Raw genomic sequence first — 14,905 nt, forward strand, 5'->3', positions numbered from 1 at the left:
GGAATGCTTGCAGACTTCTGAGTACCACTACGGTAAGAGAAACATATGGGCTCCATCTGGTCTGTCTTATATTGATAGCCGCCTTGGCTTCTGTGCAGTTTTATTCAACACCTGTAACCTGTGGTGGTTTTACTTTCTAATCGCTATTGATGTTAGTGTTCTTAACTGCATTTCAGATCTATTCCATGTTAAAGCAGGTGAGATGAGATACAGGACAAAGGTCGCAAGGGGGGACATTAATTTATTTATATGGCTGGTGTCAATATATAAGGAGATTCCACTCATTTAAAATAGGATATCTAATTACAGTCCAGAACATTCAGGGAAAAAAGTTTAATTATTGTAAATGACAGTGTGCTATACAGTGTTTTACAGAGGATTGTAATATGCAGGTTTACAGGGCCAGAGATGAAGACGGGTGTGGATTATTAGATCTACACTAAAAAGGTCTACAGTCAATAGGTCTACCACTAATAGTAGACATGCATTAGGTTGACAGGGTCAAAATGTCGACAGATAAAGTAGACATGGAAATGGTCGACACAAAAAAGGTGCACATTATTTTTTTTATTTTTTTTTTGGGGGGGGGGGGGGTTGCCACTTCTCTGGCACAAACAAGTCCCATTAGTGTACTGCGTCCCCATCTCTTGTAAAGTATGAAAAGTACATCCAAAACCTTGTGTCTACCATAGGTGTGTCGACCGTTGTCATGTAAACCTTTTGACCCTGTCGACCCTTTAGCTTTGTCAGCATGTTGAACTGTCTTTTTATGTCGACATTTTGACCCTGTCGACCTAATGCATGTCTACCATTAGTGGTACACCTATTGACTGTAGACCTTTTTAGTGTAGACCTATAGAAACCTAGAAGTTGACGGCAGATAAGCACCACTTGGCCAATCTAGTCTGCCCCTTGTCCGGATCTATTGTCCAGATACCGATATATACATTCCTGGGTTTGTGCAAATACCTCTAAAGCTGGGTATACACCATATGACTGTGCAACCCAGTGACGCGGCGATATGATGTAACAATACCTCGTATCTGCCATACACCCTAAACTAGTGGGAGCGAGGCTGACGTTTCAGTCACGTCTGGGTGTCGTCCGGTCTGGATACTGGATATTGTGTCCCAGGGGTACAGACTGAAGTTTCAGGAGCTCCCACCCCACAGGCTCTTCAAATTCGGCCTGCCAGCTTTGCTGACAGACAGGGCTATCCTTCAGGACGCCATTCACAAATTGGAAAGGTCAAATGTAATTGTTCCTGTTCCACCTCATCTGGTAAACCAAGGTTACTATTCAAACCTGTTTATGGTAATGAAACTGGATGGTTCGGTCAGGCCGATTTTGAATCTGAAGTCGCTAAACCCTTATCTAAGGGAATTAAAGTTCAAAATGGAGTCTCTGAGAGCGGTGATCGCAGGGCTGGAGGAGGCAGAGTTTTTGGTGTCCTTGGACATCAAGGATGCATACCTTCATATCCCAATTTGGGCGCCACACCAGTCTTATCTCAGATTTGCGCTGTTGGACTGTCACTATCAGTTCCAGGCGCTGCCGTTCGGCCTTGCCACAGCACTTGAGGGTGTTTACCAAGGTAATGGCAGAGATGATGATGATTCTCCTCCGCAGGCAGGGGGTGAATATAATTTCTTACCTAGACAATCTGCTGATAAAGGCATCTTCCAGGGAGAGGTTGTTGCAGGCCATTGCTCTCGCGACTCGACTGCTCAGGGACCATGGATGGATACTGAATCTTCCAAAATCTCATTTGGAGCCGACAAGGAGGTTGTCTGTCCTGGGAATGATCCTTGACACGGAAGTGCAGAGGATATTTCTACCAGTAGAAAAAGCGTTGGTGATCCAAAGTATGGTCTGGGATGTCCTGAAACCTACCCGGGTATCGGTTCATCAGTGCATTCGCCTTCTGGGGAAGATGGTTGCCTCCTACGAGCCTCTTCAGTACGGAAGATTTCATGCACGGTCCTTCCAACTGGATCTCCTGGACAAGTGGTCGGGATCTCATCTGCACATGCACCAGAGGATAGGTCTGTCACCACAAGCCAGGATTTCCCTCCTGTGGTGGCTACACTTGCCGCACCTTCTAGAGGGCCGCAGGTTTGGGATTCAGGACTGGATCCTTCTAACGACAGATGCAAGTCTCAGAGGTTGGGGCGCAGTCACCCAAGGGGAAACCTTCCAAAGAAGGTGGTCAAGGCTGGAATCCATTCTTACAATCAACATTCGGGAGCTAAGGGCCGTGTACAGCGGTCTTCTACAAGCGGCACATCTTCTACAAGATCGGGCCATTCAGGTGCAGTCGGACAATGTAACAACGGTGGCCTACATAAACGGACAGGGCTGAACGAAGAGCAGAGCTGCAATGTCAGAGGTAACAAGAATTCTCCTCTGGGCAGAGAGGCACGTGTTGGCACTGTCGGCAATCTTCATTCCGGGAGTGGACAACTGGGAAGCGGACTTCCTCAGCAGACACTATCTCCATCTGGGAGAGTGGGGGCTTCATCCGGAGGTGTTCAAGGAGGTGACCACTCTTTGGGGTGTACTTCAAATAGACATGATGGCCTCCAGTCTCAACAAGAAGCTTCGGAGATGCTCTTCCAGGTCCATAGACCCGCAAGCAGTGGCGGTGGACGCCCTGGTAACTCCGTGGGTGTTCCAGTCTGTGTACGCGTTTCCTCCACTTCCTCTCATTCCAAGGAATCTAAAACTCATGAAGAGAACAAGGGTTCAGGCAATCCTCATTGCTCCAGACTGGCCAAGAAGGGCTTGTTACGTGGATCTTCTGGAACTACTACTGGAAGATTCGAGGCCTCTTCCTCTCCGGAAGGACTTCCTGCAACAGGGGCGGTTCGCTTATCAAGACTTACTGCGGCTACGTTTGACAGCATGGAGGTTGAACGCCAGATATTAGCTCGGAAGGACATTCTGAACAAGGTTTTTCCTACCCTGATTCAGGCTAGGAAAGGAGTAACGTCTAAACATTTTTACCATCGCATTTGGAAAATATGTATCTTGGTGTGAATCCATGAAGTTTCCCACAGTGGAGTTTCAGCTGGGACAGTTTCTCCTCTTCCTACAAGCAGGTGTGGATAAGGGCCTGCGTTTGGGATCCGTGAAGGTCCAGATTTCGGCTTTATCCATTTTCTTCCGGAAACAACTGGCTTCCCTCCCTGAGGTTCAGACTTTCTTAAAAGGGGTTCTGCACATCCAGCCTCTTTGTGCCTCCTGCGGCACCCTGGGATCTTAACGTGGTGTTACGGTTCCTTCAATCGGATTGGTTCGAGCCTCTACAGGAGGTTGAGATAAATTTTCTCACGTGGAAGGCTGTCACAGGCTGCTAGACGTGTTTCGGAGTTGGCGGCTTTGTCTTTATAAAATCCCCTACTTGATCTTCCATGAAGATAGAGCTGAGCTCCGGACACGTCAGCAGTTCCTTCCCTAGGTTGTATCGGCATTTCATATCAACCAACCTATTGTGGTGCCAGTTGCTACTGACTCCTCAATTCCGTCAAAGTTCTTGGATGTTGTAAGGGCTCTGAAAATCTATGTGAAGAGAACTGCTCGTCACAGGAAATCGGACTCTGTTGATCCCAAGAAAATTGTGTGTCCTGCTTCTAAGCAGACGATCTCTTGCTGGATCAGGCTCACTATCCAGCATGCATATTCTACGGCAGGCTTGCTGTGTCCGAAATCTGTTAAGGCCCACTCCGCTCGTAAGATGGGTTCTTCTTGGGCGGCTGCTCGGGGTTTCTCAGCTTTACAACTTTGCCGAGCGGCTACTTGGTCTGGGTCGAACACGTTTGCCAAGTTCTGCAAGTTCGATACTTTGGCCTCTGAGGACCTAAAGTTTGGTCAATCGGTTCTGCAGTTGCTTCCGCGCTCTTCCTCCCGTTCCGGGAGCTTTGGTACATCTCCATGGTACTAATATGGACCCCAGCATCCTCTAGGACATAAGAGAAAATAGGATTTTAATTACCTACCGGTAAATCCTTTTCTCGTAGTCCATAGAGGATGCTGTGTGCCCGCCCAGCGCTTTTGTGATCCTGCAATGGTTACTTCATTCAGTACTGCTTTGTTCTGGGTTGAGTACTGGGTTTTTTGTTTTGTTTTGTTACTAGGTTAGTAATGTCGTTCAGCCGTTGCTGCGTTTTCAAGCTGGTTAGCTTGGTTTGCCTTGTCTTTGTGACCTGGTGTGAATATCACCACTATCTATGTAAAATCCTTCTCTCAAAGTTGTCTGTCTCCTCGGGCACAGTTTCCTAGACTTGAGTCTGGTAAGAGGGGCATAGAGGGAGGAGTCAGCCCACACTATCAAATTCTTAAAGTGACCATGGCTCCTGGTGGACCAGTCTATACCCCATGGTACTAATATGGACACCAGCATCCTCTACGGACTTTGGGAAAAGGATTTACCGGTAGGTAATTAAAATCCTATTTTCTCGTGTGTCCCAGAGGATACTGGGGATCCATTTAATACCATGGGGTATAGACAGGTCCACTAGGAGCCATGGGTGCTTTAAGAATTTAATAGTGTGGGCTGGCTCCTCCCTCTATGCCCCTCCTACCAGACTCAGTCTAGGAAACTGTGCCCGAGGAGACGGACATACTTTGAGAGAAGGATATAAGGATAGTGGTGAGATTCCGAACCAGCGCACACAAACCAGAGGAAACCGATGCTAATCAAACTTGCAACAGCTGAACAAACCAGAATACTTAACCAAGTAACAGTGCAGGAAGAACGAAACACTGGGCGGGCGCCCAGTATCCTCTACGGACTACGAGAAAAGGATTTACCAGTAGGTAATTTAAAATTCTATTTTCTCTTACGTCCTAGACGATACTGGGGATCCATTTAGTACCATGGGGGAAGTACCAAAGCTTACAAACCGGGTGGGAGAGTGCTGAGGTTCCTGCTGAACTGATTGACCAAACTGAAGGTCCTCAGAGGCTAAAGTATCGAACTTGTAGAACTTTGCAAACGTGTTTGAACCTGACCAAGTAGCTGCTCGGCAGAGCTGTAAGGCCAAGACACCCCGGGCAGCTGCCCAAGAAGAACCCGCCGACCTAGTCGAGTGGGCCTGTACAGATTTATGAACAGGCAATCTTGCCGTAGAATAAGCATGCTGGATAGTAAGCCTGATGCAGCGCGCAATTGACTGCTTTGAAGCAGGACATCCAATCTTATTGGGATCGTAAAGAACAAACCGAGAGTCCAATTTCCTGTGACGAGCTGTTCTCTTCACATACACCTTCAAAGCCCTCACAAAGGCTTTGTTGTAACAAAGGTGTCTGTAGCAACTGGAACCACAATGGGTTGGTTGATGTGAAACGTAGACACCACCTTAGGAAGAAATTGCTGCCTGAGTTCAGCTCTGTCCTCATGGAAAATTAAATAGGGGCTCTTGTGAGACAACACCCCCAGCTCCAACACACGTCTTGCTGAAGCCAAGGCCAACAGTATGATGGTTTTCCACGTAAGATATTTTATGTCTACTTCCTGTAATGGTTCAAACTAGTCCGATTGGAGGAACTGCAGCACCAAATTAAGATCCCAAGGTGCCGTGGGAGGCACAAAGGGAGTTTTTGTTTTTTGTTTTTTTTGTTTACGTAGTCAGGGTTATTGATGCATACATACATACATACATACATACATACATACATACATACATACATATATATATATATATATATATATATATATATATATATATATATATATCCAGTTATTAATATAGCGCACATATATTCCGCAGCGCTTTACAGAGAATAAGTGGCCATTCACATCAGTCCCTGCCCCAGTGGAGCTTACAATCTATATTCCCTACCACATGTATGTGTGTACACACACACACACACACACACACACACACACACACACACACGCTAAGGTTAAGGTACATCATACTACTATGCAAGTGTCCGTTTTTCCATATATGCACTGGGCCCTTGTATGGTTCACCTTCCCACAGTGTAACCTTCGAAGTGCGCCCAACATGGCTGCCTCATCTGGTACGCTTGTGGATGGGATGAAAAAGACATGGATCTGGTGGTTTTGTTGGAATCCTACTCTGAACTTTAGGACTCTGAAATCACCCCCATTTTGTGTCATCTCTTCTAGGAGTAGACTATTCCACCATGGGTAATCCTACGCTGTGCACCCAAGATGGTTGCCGCACCTGGTACCGTGTGAGGGTGGTATATACAACCCTTGGAAATTATTACCCAAAGTGCCTACACAAATTATGCTTTCTGTGTACTTAAGGTTTTGTTTTATGTCTGTGTGGCTTATCTATTGCTGTATTACTTAAATCTTCTGTATTACGTGCATTGTTTTTGATGTCTGTAAAGCGCCTTCAGTCCTGTTGGAGAAAAAGCGCTATATAAATAAAATTATTTACATATCCCAGCATGCCCTGCTTCAGTTTTAGCATGCTTTTATAGCAAAACTGTGGCAGGGCATACTGGAATGTGTAGTTCCTCAGCAGCTGGAGGGCTGCAGGTTGAAGACCCATGCCTTAAAGCATAGCCAAGTATACCAGGTGGTAGTGAAGTCGGGGGGAGGACAATTTTATTGAGGATGTAAGGTTCTCCATTAGCATGTATCGGTCTTTTCTCTGTAACCACTGAGAGATAGGACAAGTCAAGGATCTCCAAAAACACAGTATGGTTACCCTCACAGCATTCAGCAGATGTCTGAGCAATTACTTTTTGAACATTGAAATGGACATGTCCATAAGATTAAGCAGCCAAAATTCGGAGTATCTGGCATCATTTGGGTCGATTTTTAATTCACTGACAGTTGAATAGCGCCGAGCGTTATCTCCTGGCGCTGTTCAATACAGCGCCAAGTGACACTCAATTGTCGGGAATTCTTCTCTCACTCCCGGGAGATGAGAGAAGAATTGCGACAAAAGTGCTGGTGCACGGCCAGCGCGAGGCTGATTCTGTCGGGAATCAGCATCGCGGCGGGGAGTTAAGTCTGAGAATGCACGTTATCCCGACAAATCAACCTGTTAAGTCCGGGAGAACGGGCCTTCGCCGACTTAACTTGAGCTGAATTGAATAGCTTCGGGAGCTATTAGACTGTCGGTGAATTGTATCGACCCCATTGGTGACCTTCTTTATTGTCTGCCAGTGTTCGACCAATTCTAGTCAGAGCCACCAGATGTGGAGCGATGAGCCCTGGGACTGGTTGCACCGCCAGCAAAGATCAGAAGTTAGGAAACATCTGATGAATATGCACTGGACACCGATAACACCTCATCGGAATTTTGTATGGAGTTTCTAAAACTTGGATAGAGGATGAGCTAGCGAATGTATATTTTCTCTATCGTCCTAAGTGGATGCTGGGGTTCCTGAAAGGACCATGGGGAATAGCGGCTCCGCAGGAGACAGGGCACAAAAAAGTAAAGCTTTTACCAGATCAGGTGGTGTGCACTGGCTCCTCCCCCTATGACCCTCCTCCAGACTCCAGTTAGATTTTGTGCCCGAACGAGAAGGGTGCAATCTAGGTGGCTCTCCTAAAGAGCTGCTTAGAGAAAGTTTAGCTTAGGTTTTTTACTTTACAGTGAGTCCTGCTGGCAACAGGATCACTGCAACGAGGGACTTAGGGGAGAAGTAGTGAACTCACCTGCGTGCAGAGTGGATTTGCTGCTTGGCTACTGGACACTAGCTCCAGAGGGACGATCACAGGTACAGCCTGGATGGTCACCGGAGCCGCGCCGCCGGCCCCCTTGCAGACGCTGAAGAGAGAAGAGGTCCAAAATCGGCGGCTGAAGACTCCTGAGTCTTCATAAAGGTAGCGCACAGCACTGCAGCTGTGCGCCATTTTCCTCTCAGCACACTTCACACAACAGTCACTGAGGGTGCAGAGCGCTGGGGGGGGCGCTCTGAGAGGCAAATAAAAACCTTATTAGAGGCAAAAAATACCTCACATATAGCCCACAGAGGCTATATGGAGATATTTAACCCCTGCCTAACTTCAAAAATAGCGGGAGACGAGCCCGCCGAAAAAGGGGCGGGGCCTATCTCCTCAGCACACAGCGCCATTTTCTCTCACAGAAAAGCTGGAGAGAAGGCTCCCAGGCTCTCCCCTGCACTGCACTACAGAAACAGGGTTAAAACAGAGAGGGGGGGCACTGATTTTGGCGATATTGTATATATATAAAAGATGCTATAAGGGAGAAACACTTATATAAGGTTGTCCCTATATAATTATAGCGTTTTTGGTGTGTGCTGGCAGACTCTCCCTCTGTCTCCCCAAAGGGCTAGTGGGTCCTGTCCTCTGTCAGAGCATTCCCGGTGTGTGTGCTGTGTGTCGGTACGTGTGTGTCGACATGTATGAGGACGATGTTGGTGAGGAGGCGGAGAAATTGCCTGTAATGGTGATGTCACTCTCTAGGGAGTCGACACCGGAATGGATGGCTTATTTAGAGAATTACGTGAGAATGTCAACACGCTGCAAGGTCGGTTGACGACATGAGACGGCCGACAATCTATTAGGACCGGTCCAGGCGTCTCAGAAACACCGTCAGGGGTTTTTAAAAAACGCCCATTTACCTCAGTCGGTCGACACAGACACAGACACGGACACTGAATACAGTGTCGACGGTGAATAAACAAACGTATTTCTCATTAGGGCCACACGTTAAGGGCAATGAAGGAGGTGTTACGTGTTTCTGATACTACAAGTACCACAAGAAAGGGTATTATGTGGGAGTGAAAAAACTACCTGTAGTTTTTCCTGAATCAGATAAAATAAAATGAAGTGTGTGATGATGCGTAGGGTTACCCCGATAGCAAATATTGGCGTTATACCCTTTCCCGCCAGAAATTAGGGTACGTTGGGAAACACCCCTTAGGGTGATAAGGCGCTCACACGCTTATCAAGTGGCGTTACCGTCTCCAGATACGGCCGCCCTCAAGGAGCCAGCTGATAGGAAGCTGGAAAAATATCCTAAAAAGTATATACACACATACGGTGGTTATACTGCGACCAGCGATCGCCATCAGCCTGGAGATGCAGTGCTGGGTTGGCTTGGTCGGATTCCCTGACTGAAAATATTTTATTCATGTACAGCATTTAATAGGATGCATTCTATATATATGTATGTGAGATGCACAGAGGGATATTTGCTCTCTGGCATCAAGATAAGTGCGTTGTCCATATCTCCCAGAAGATGTCAGGGACACGACAGTGGTCAGGTGATACAGATCCCATACGGCAGATGGAAGTATTGCTGTATAAAGGGAAGGAGTTATTTGGGGGTCGGTCCATCGGACCTGGGGACCACAGCAACAGCTGGGAAATCCAACCTTTTTTACCCCAAGTTACATCTCAGCTAAAAAAGACACCGTCTTTTCAGCCTCAATCTTTCCTTTCCCATGAGGGCATGCAGGCAAAAGGCCAGTCATATCTGCCCAGACATAGAGGTAAGGGAAGTAGACTGCAGCAGGCAGCCCTTTCCCAGGAAAAGAAGCCCTCCACCGCGTCTGCCAAGTCCTCAGCATGACGCTGGGGCCGTGCAAGCGGACTCAAGGTGGGGGGGTAGTCTCAAGAGTCTCAGGGCGCAGTGGGATCACTCGCAAGTTGACCCCTAGATCGTACGAGTATTATCCCAGGGGTAAAGATTGGAGAGTCGAGACATCTTCTCCTCGCAGGTTCCTGAAGTCTGCTTTACCAACGGCTCCCTCCGACAGGGAGGCAGCATTGGAAACAATTCACAAGCTGTATATCCAGCAGGTGATAATCAAAGTACCCCTCCTACGACAAGGAAAAGGGTATTATTTTTCCACACTATATTGTGGTACTGAAGCCAGACGGCTTGGTGACACATAGTCTAAATCTAAAATGTTTTGAACACTTACATAAAAGGTTCAAATCGAGATAAAGTCACTCAGAGCAGTGATAGCGAACCGGAAAAAAGGGGACTATATGGTGTCCCTGGACATCAAGGATTACCTCCATGTCCAAATTTTGTCCTTCTCATCAAGGGTACCTCTGGTTCGTGGTACAGAACTGTCAATATCAGTTTCAGACGATGCCGTTTGAATTATCCACGGCACCCCGGGCCTTTTTACCAAGGTAATGGCCGAAAAGATGTTTCTTCAAAGAAAAAAGGCATCTAAATTATCCCTTACTTGCACGACCTAAAAAGGGCAAGTTCCAGAGAACAGTTGGAGGTCGGAAGAGCACTATCTAAAGTAGTTCTTCGACGGCACGACTGGATTCTAAATATTCCAAGAATCGCAGCTGTTTTCCGACGATACGTCTGCTGTTCCTAGGGATGATTCTGGACACGGTTCAGAAAAAGGTTTTTCTTCCCGAGGAAAAAGCCAAGGAGTTATCCGACCTGTCAGGAACCTCCTAAAACCAGGAAAGGTGTCTGTACATCAATGCACAAGAGTCCTGGGAAAAATGGTGGCTTTTTACGAAGCAATTCCATTCGGCAGATTCCATGCAAGAATTTTCCAAAGGGATCTGTTGGACAAATGGTCAGGGTCGCATCCTCAGATGCACCTGCGAATAACCCTGTCGCCAAGGACAAGGGTATATCTTCTGTGGTGGTTGCAAAAGGCTCATCTATTGGAGGGCCGCAGATTCGGCATACAGGATTTGATCCTGGTGACCACGGACGCCAGCCTGAGAGGTTGGGGAGCAGTCACACAAGGAAGAAACTTCCAGGGGGTATGGACGAACCTGGAAAAGTCTCTTCACATAAACATTCTGGTACTAAGAGCAATCTAAAATGCTCTAAGCCAGGCGGAACCACTCCTGCAAGGAAAACCGGTGTTGATTCAGTCGGACAACATCACGGCGGTCGCCCATGTAAACAGACAGGGCGGCACAAGAAGCAGGAGTGCAATGGCAGAAGCTACCAAGATTCTTCGCTGGGCGGAGAATCACGTAATAGCACTGTCAGCAGTGTTCTTCCCGGGCGTGGACAACTGGGAAGCAGACTTCCTCAGCAGACACGATATTCACCCGGGAGAGGGGGGTCTTCATCCAGAAGTCTTCCACATGCTAGTAAACTGTTGGGAAAGACCAATGGTAGACATGATGGCGTCTCGCCTCAACAAGAAACTGGACAAGTATTGCGCCAGGTCAAGAGATCCACAGGCAATAGCTGTGGACGCACTGGTAACACCTTGGGTGTACAAATCAGTATATGTGTTTCCTCCTCTGCCTCTCATACCAAAGGTATTGAAGATTATACGGTGAGGAGGAGTAAGAACAATACTAGTGGCTCCGGATTGGCCAAGAAGGACTTGGTACCCGGAACTTCAAGAGTTGGTCACGGACGACCCGTGCCCTCTACTTCTGAGAAGGGACCTGCTACAACAGGGTCCCTGTCTCTTTCAAGACTTACCGCGGCTGCGTTTGACGGCATGGCGGTTGAACGCCAGATCCTAAAAGGGAAAGGCATTCCAGAAGAAGTCATTCCTACCTTGATTAAGGCAAGGAAGGAAGTCACCGCGAAACATTATCACCGCATTTGGCGAAAATATGTCGCGTGGTGCGAGGATCGGAGTGTTCCGACGGAGGAATTTCAACTGGGTCGTTTCCTACATTTCCTACAATCAGGATTGTCTATGGGTCTCAAATTGAGATCTATTAAGGTTCAAATTTCGGCCCTGTCAATATTCTTCCAAAAAGAATTGGCCTCAGTTCCTGAGGTACAGACTTTTGTTAAAGGAGTACTGCATATACAGCCTCCTGTGGTGCCTCCGGTGGCACCGGGGGATCTAAATGTAGTTTTAGATTTCCTCAAATCCCATTGGTTTGAACCATTGAAAAAGGTGGATTTTAAATATCTCACATGGAAAGTGACTATGTTACTGGCCCTGGCTTCCGCCAGGAGAGTATCTGAATTGGCGGCTTTATCTTATAAAAGCCCTTATCTAATCTTCCATTCGGATAGGGCAGAACTGAGGACTCGTCCGCATTTTCTCCCTAAGGTGGTATCAGCGTTTCACCTGAACCAACCTATTGTGGTGCCTGCGGCCACTGGCGACTTGGAGGACTCCAAGTTGTTGGACGTTGTCAGAGCCTTAAAAATATACATTTCAAGGACGGCTGAAGTCAGAAAATCTGACTCGCTGTTGATACTATATGCACCCAACAAGTTGGGTGCCCCTGCTTCTAAGCAGACGATTGCTCGTTGGATTTGTAACACAATTCAACTTGCTCATTCTGTGGCAGGCCTGCCACAGCCTAAATCTGTTAAGGCCCATTCCACAAGGAAGGTGGGCTCATCTTGGGCGGCTGCCCGAGGGGTCTCGGCATTACAATTCTGCCGAGCAGCTACGTGGTCGGGGGAAAACACGTTTGTAAAATTCTACAAATTTGATACCCTGGCAAAAGAGGACTTGGAATTCTCTCATTCGGTGCTGCAGAGTCATCCGCACTCTCCCGCCCGTTTGGGAGCTTTGGTATAATCCCCATGGTCCTTTCAGGAACCCCAGCATCCACTTAGGACGATAGAGAAAATAAGAATTTACTTACCGATAATTCTATTTCTCGGAGTCCGTAGTGGATGCTGGGCGCCCATCCCAAGTGCGGATTATCTGCAATACTGTACATAGTTATTGTTAACAAATTCGGGTTATATTGTTAAGGAGCCATCTTTAAGAGGCTCTTTCTGTTATCATACTGTTAACTGGGTTTAGATCACAAGTTGTACGGTGTGATTGGTGTGGCTGGTATGAGTCTTACCCGGGATTCAAATTGCCTCCCTTATTGTGTACGCTCGTCCGGGCACAGTACCTAACTGGAGTCTGGAGGAGGGTCATAGGGGGAGGAGCCAGTGCACACCACCTGATCTGGTAAAAGCTTTACTTTTTTGTGCCCTGTCTCCTGCGGAGCCGCTATTCCCCATGGTCCTTTCAGGAACCCCAGCATCCACTACGGACTCCGAGAAATAGAATTATCGGTAAGTAAATTCTTATTATAATATTTGTGCCCAATGGTCATCTTATAATTCACTTGCTAACTCGGTCTGCCAGGCTTTTACATATAATGGTAGACCAGTAGTTGGGGCCTCTTGACATAATTGGTATATAATAGATACAAGATGCCTAGGTTGGGGTCTCTGTCAAGGACTTAAATAAAATAGAGTGCGCTGTCAACGGCAGCCTGTACAGGGAAGGTCCGTTCCCACAATGATAGATACAAGCAAGGTAAAAGGGAGTACTGGCGCCGGCTGTGATTCAAAACACAATAAATAAAAAATATAAAATATATATTTTATTAGACATTCATCTAAGAAAATCTATCCCGCAAGGGTAAAACACTGATGGAATGTGTTAAATGAATTCTGTAGAATACCACAAGGATAAACCGTTTTGAACAAATTATCCACAGTTCCTGGCTAGGACACTAATCCACATTTGCCCACAAGGTTAGTTGGTATAAGAGCATTTTACCAGACTTGCTTCCGGAATAAGTCCCCTAGGAGTCCCATGCAGATAGGGTCCAGATGGCAGATGGGGATAAGTCCGAGTCTGTGAAGAAACTTGTGCCGGAATTTGATCCAGTGGATGCCAGTAAGTCCAAATAAAGCCAGGAAGTGGATATGGGTGCTGGTACTTGTGGTCCTACAGAGAAAATACCAACACGTTTCGCTGGTCTAATGGGTGCCAGCATGCTCCTGAGGAAGCTGGCACCCATTAGACCAGCGAAACGCGTTGGCCTTTTCTCTGTAGGACCACAAGTACCAGCACCCATATCCACTTCCTGGCTTTATTTGGACTTACTGGCATCCACTGGATCAAATTCCGGCACAAGTTTCTTCACAGACCCGGACTTATCCCCATCTGCCATCTGGACCCTATCTGCATGGGACTCCTAGGGGACTTATTCCGGAAGCAAGTCTGGTAAAATGCTCTTATACCAACTAACCTTGTGGGCAAATGTGGATTAGTGTCCTAGCCAGGAACTGTGGATAATTTGTTCAAAAGGGTTTATCCTTGTGGTATTCTACAGAATTCATTTAACACATTCCATCAGTGTTGTTTAACCCTTGGGGGATAGATTATTTTCTTAGATGAATGTCTAATAAAATATATATTTTATATTTTTATTTATTGTGTTTTGAATCACAGCCGGCGCCAGTACTCCCTTTTACCTTGGTCTCTGTCAAGGACAGCTGTTCAAATTGGTTGGGATCCATCTGGGACTTTTGGTGTTTACAGAGAAAATGAAATGTGGGAATTGCAGATGCCCAAAACGACTGGGGTAGATGCAGATAATTCTGTTGAAGATCTGTAAAGGATCGCAATCCCGTCTTGGAAACTAAAGTAGAGATGCGGGAAATACCTGCTGAAGACGAGCTTAATAGAGAGGATGTGGAGAGGCCTAGAGGGAAATCAGGATTGCCAAAGAGGCGTGGGCAGCGAGATTCCAGGACTAATTAAGATGTGTTTCCTAAATTTCTGCAACAATTGAGGGGTCCCAATGTGGCATGTGAAATGCGGGGGCACTGATATCCCACCATCTGTCCTTCCTTGGTTTACTTAGTGGCATGATTCACAATATATTGTCCATTGTTTAACGGCAGGCAGTATAGACATCTCGACTATTGTAGCCATATGTACCGAGTAGTAGTAGTAACTGAGAAAATGGGGAAGCTGAAAGCCCCCTCTAGTACAGCTCTGAGTCAGAACTGTCGGAGATGGTAGAGACCTGCCAGACCCCAGAACAAAAGGTCTCATTAGGCCTGAAGTGTGCTAAAGAAGGCGCTCTGGATCAAGATTGCCAAAGTTTGCAAGAGATATGTATGCTTTTTTATGTAGCAATGTACTCTGAAATTAAAGCATTGAACAAGTAATTGGAGTAAAAAAAAAAAAAAAAAAAAATCCTAGAATCATTTTCATACATCAATGTAGC

At 46.6% G+C, this 14,905-nt stretch overlaps 1 protein-coding gene across 3 annotated transcripts in view; it reads left to right on the forward strand.

Moving 5' to 3' along the window:
* Positions 1-14,905, forward strand: part of PC (pyruvate carboxylase) — a 1,082,342-nt gene that overhangs the window by 147,254 nt on the left and 920,183 nt on the right. The gene's annotated exons all lie outside the window — the stretch shown is intronic.

Source organism: Pseudophryne corroboree, chromosome 11 (genome assembly GCF_028390025.1).
Source record: "Pseudophryne corroboree isolate aPseCor3 chromosome 11, aPseCor3.hap2, whole genome shotgun sequence".
NCBI lineage: Eukaryota > Metazoa > Chordata > Amphibia > Anura > Myobatrachidae > Pseudophryne > Pseudophryne corroboree.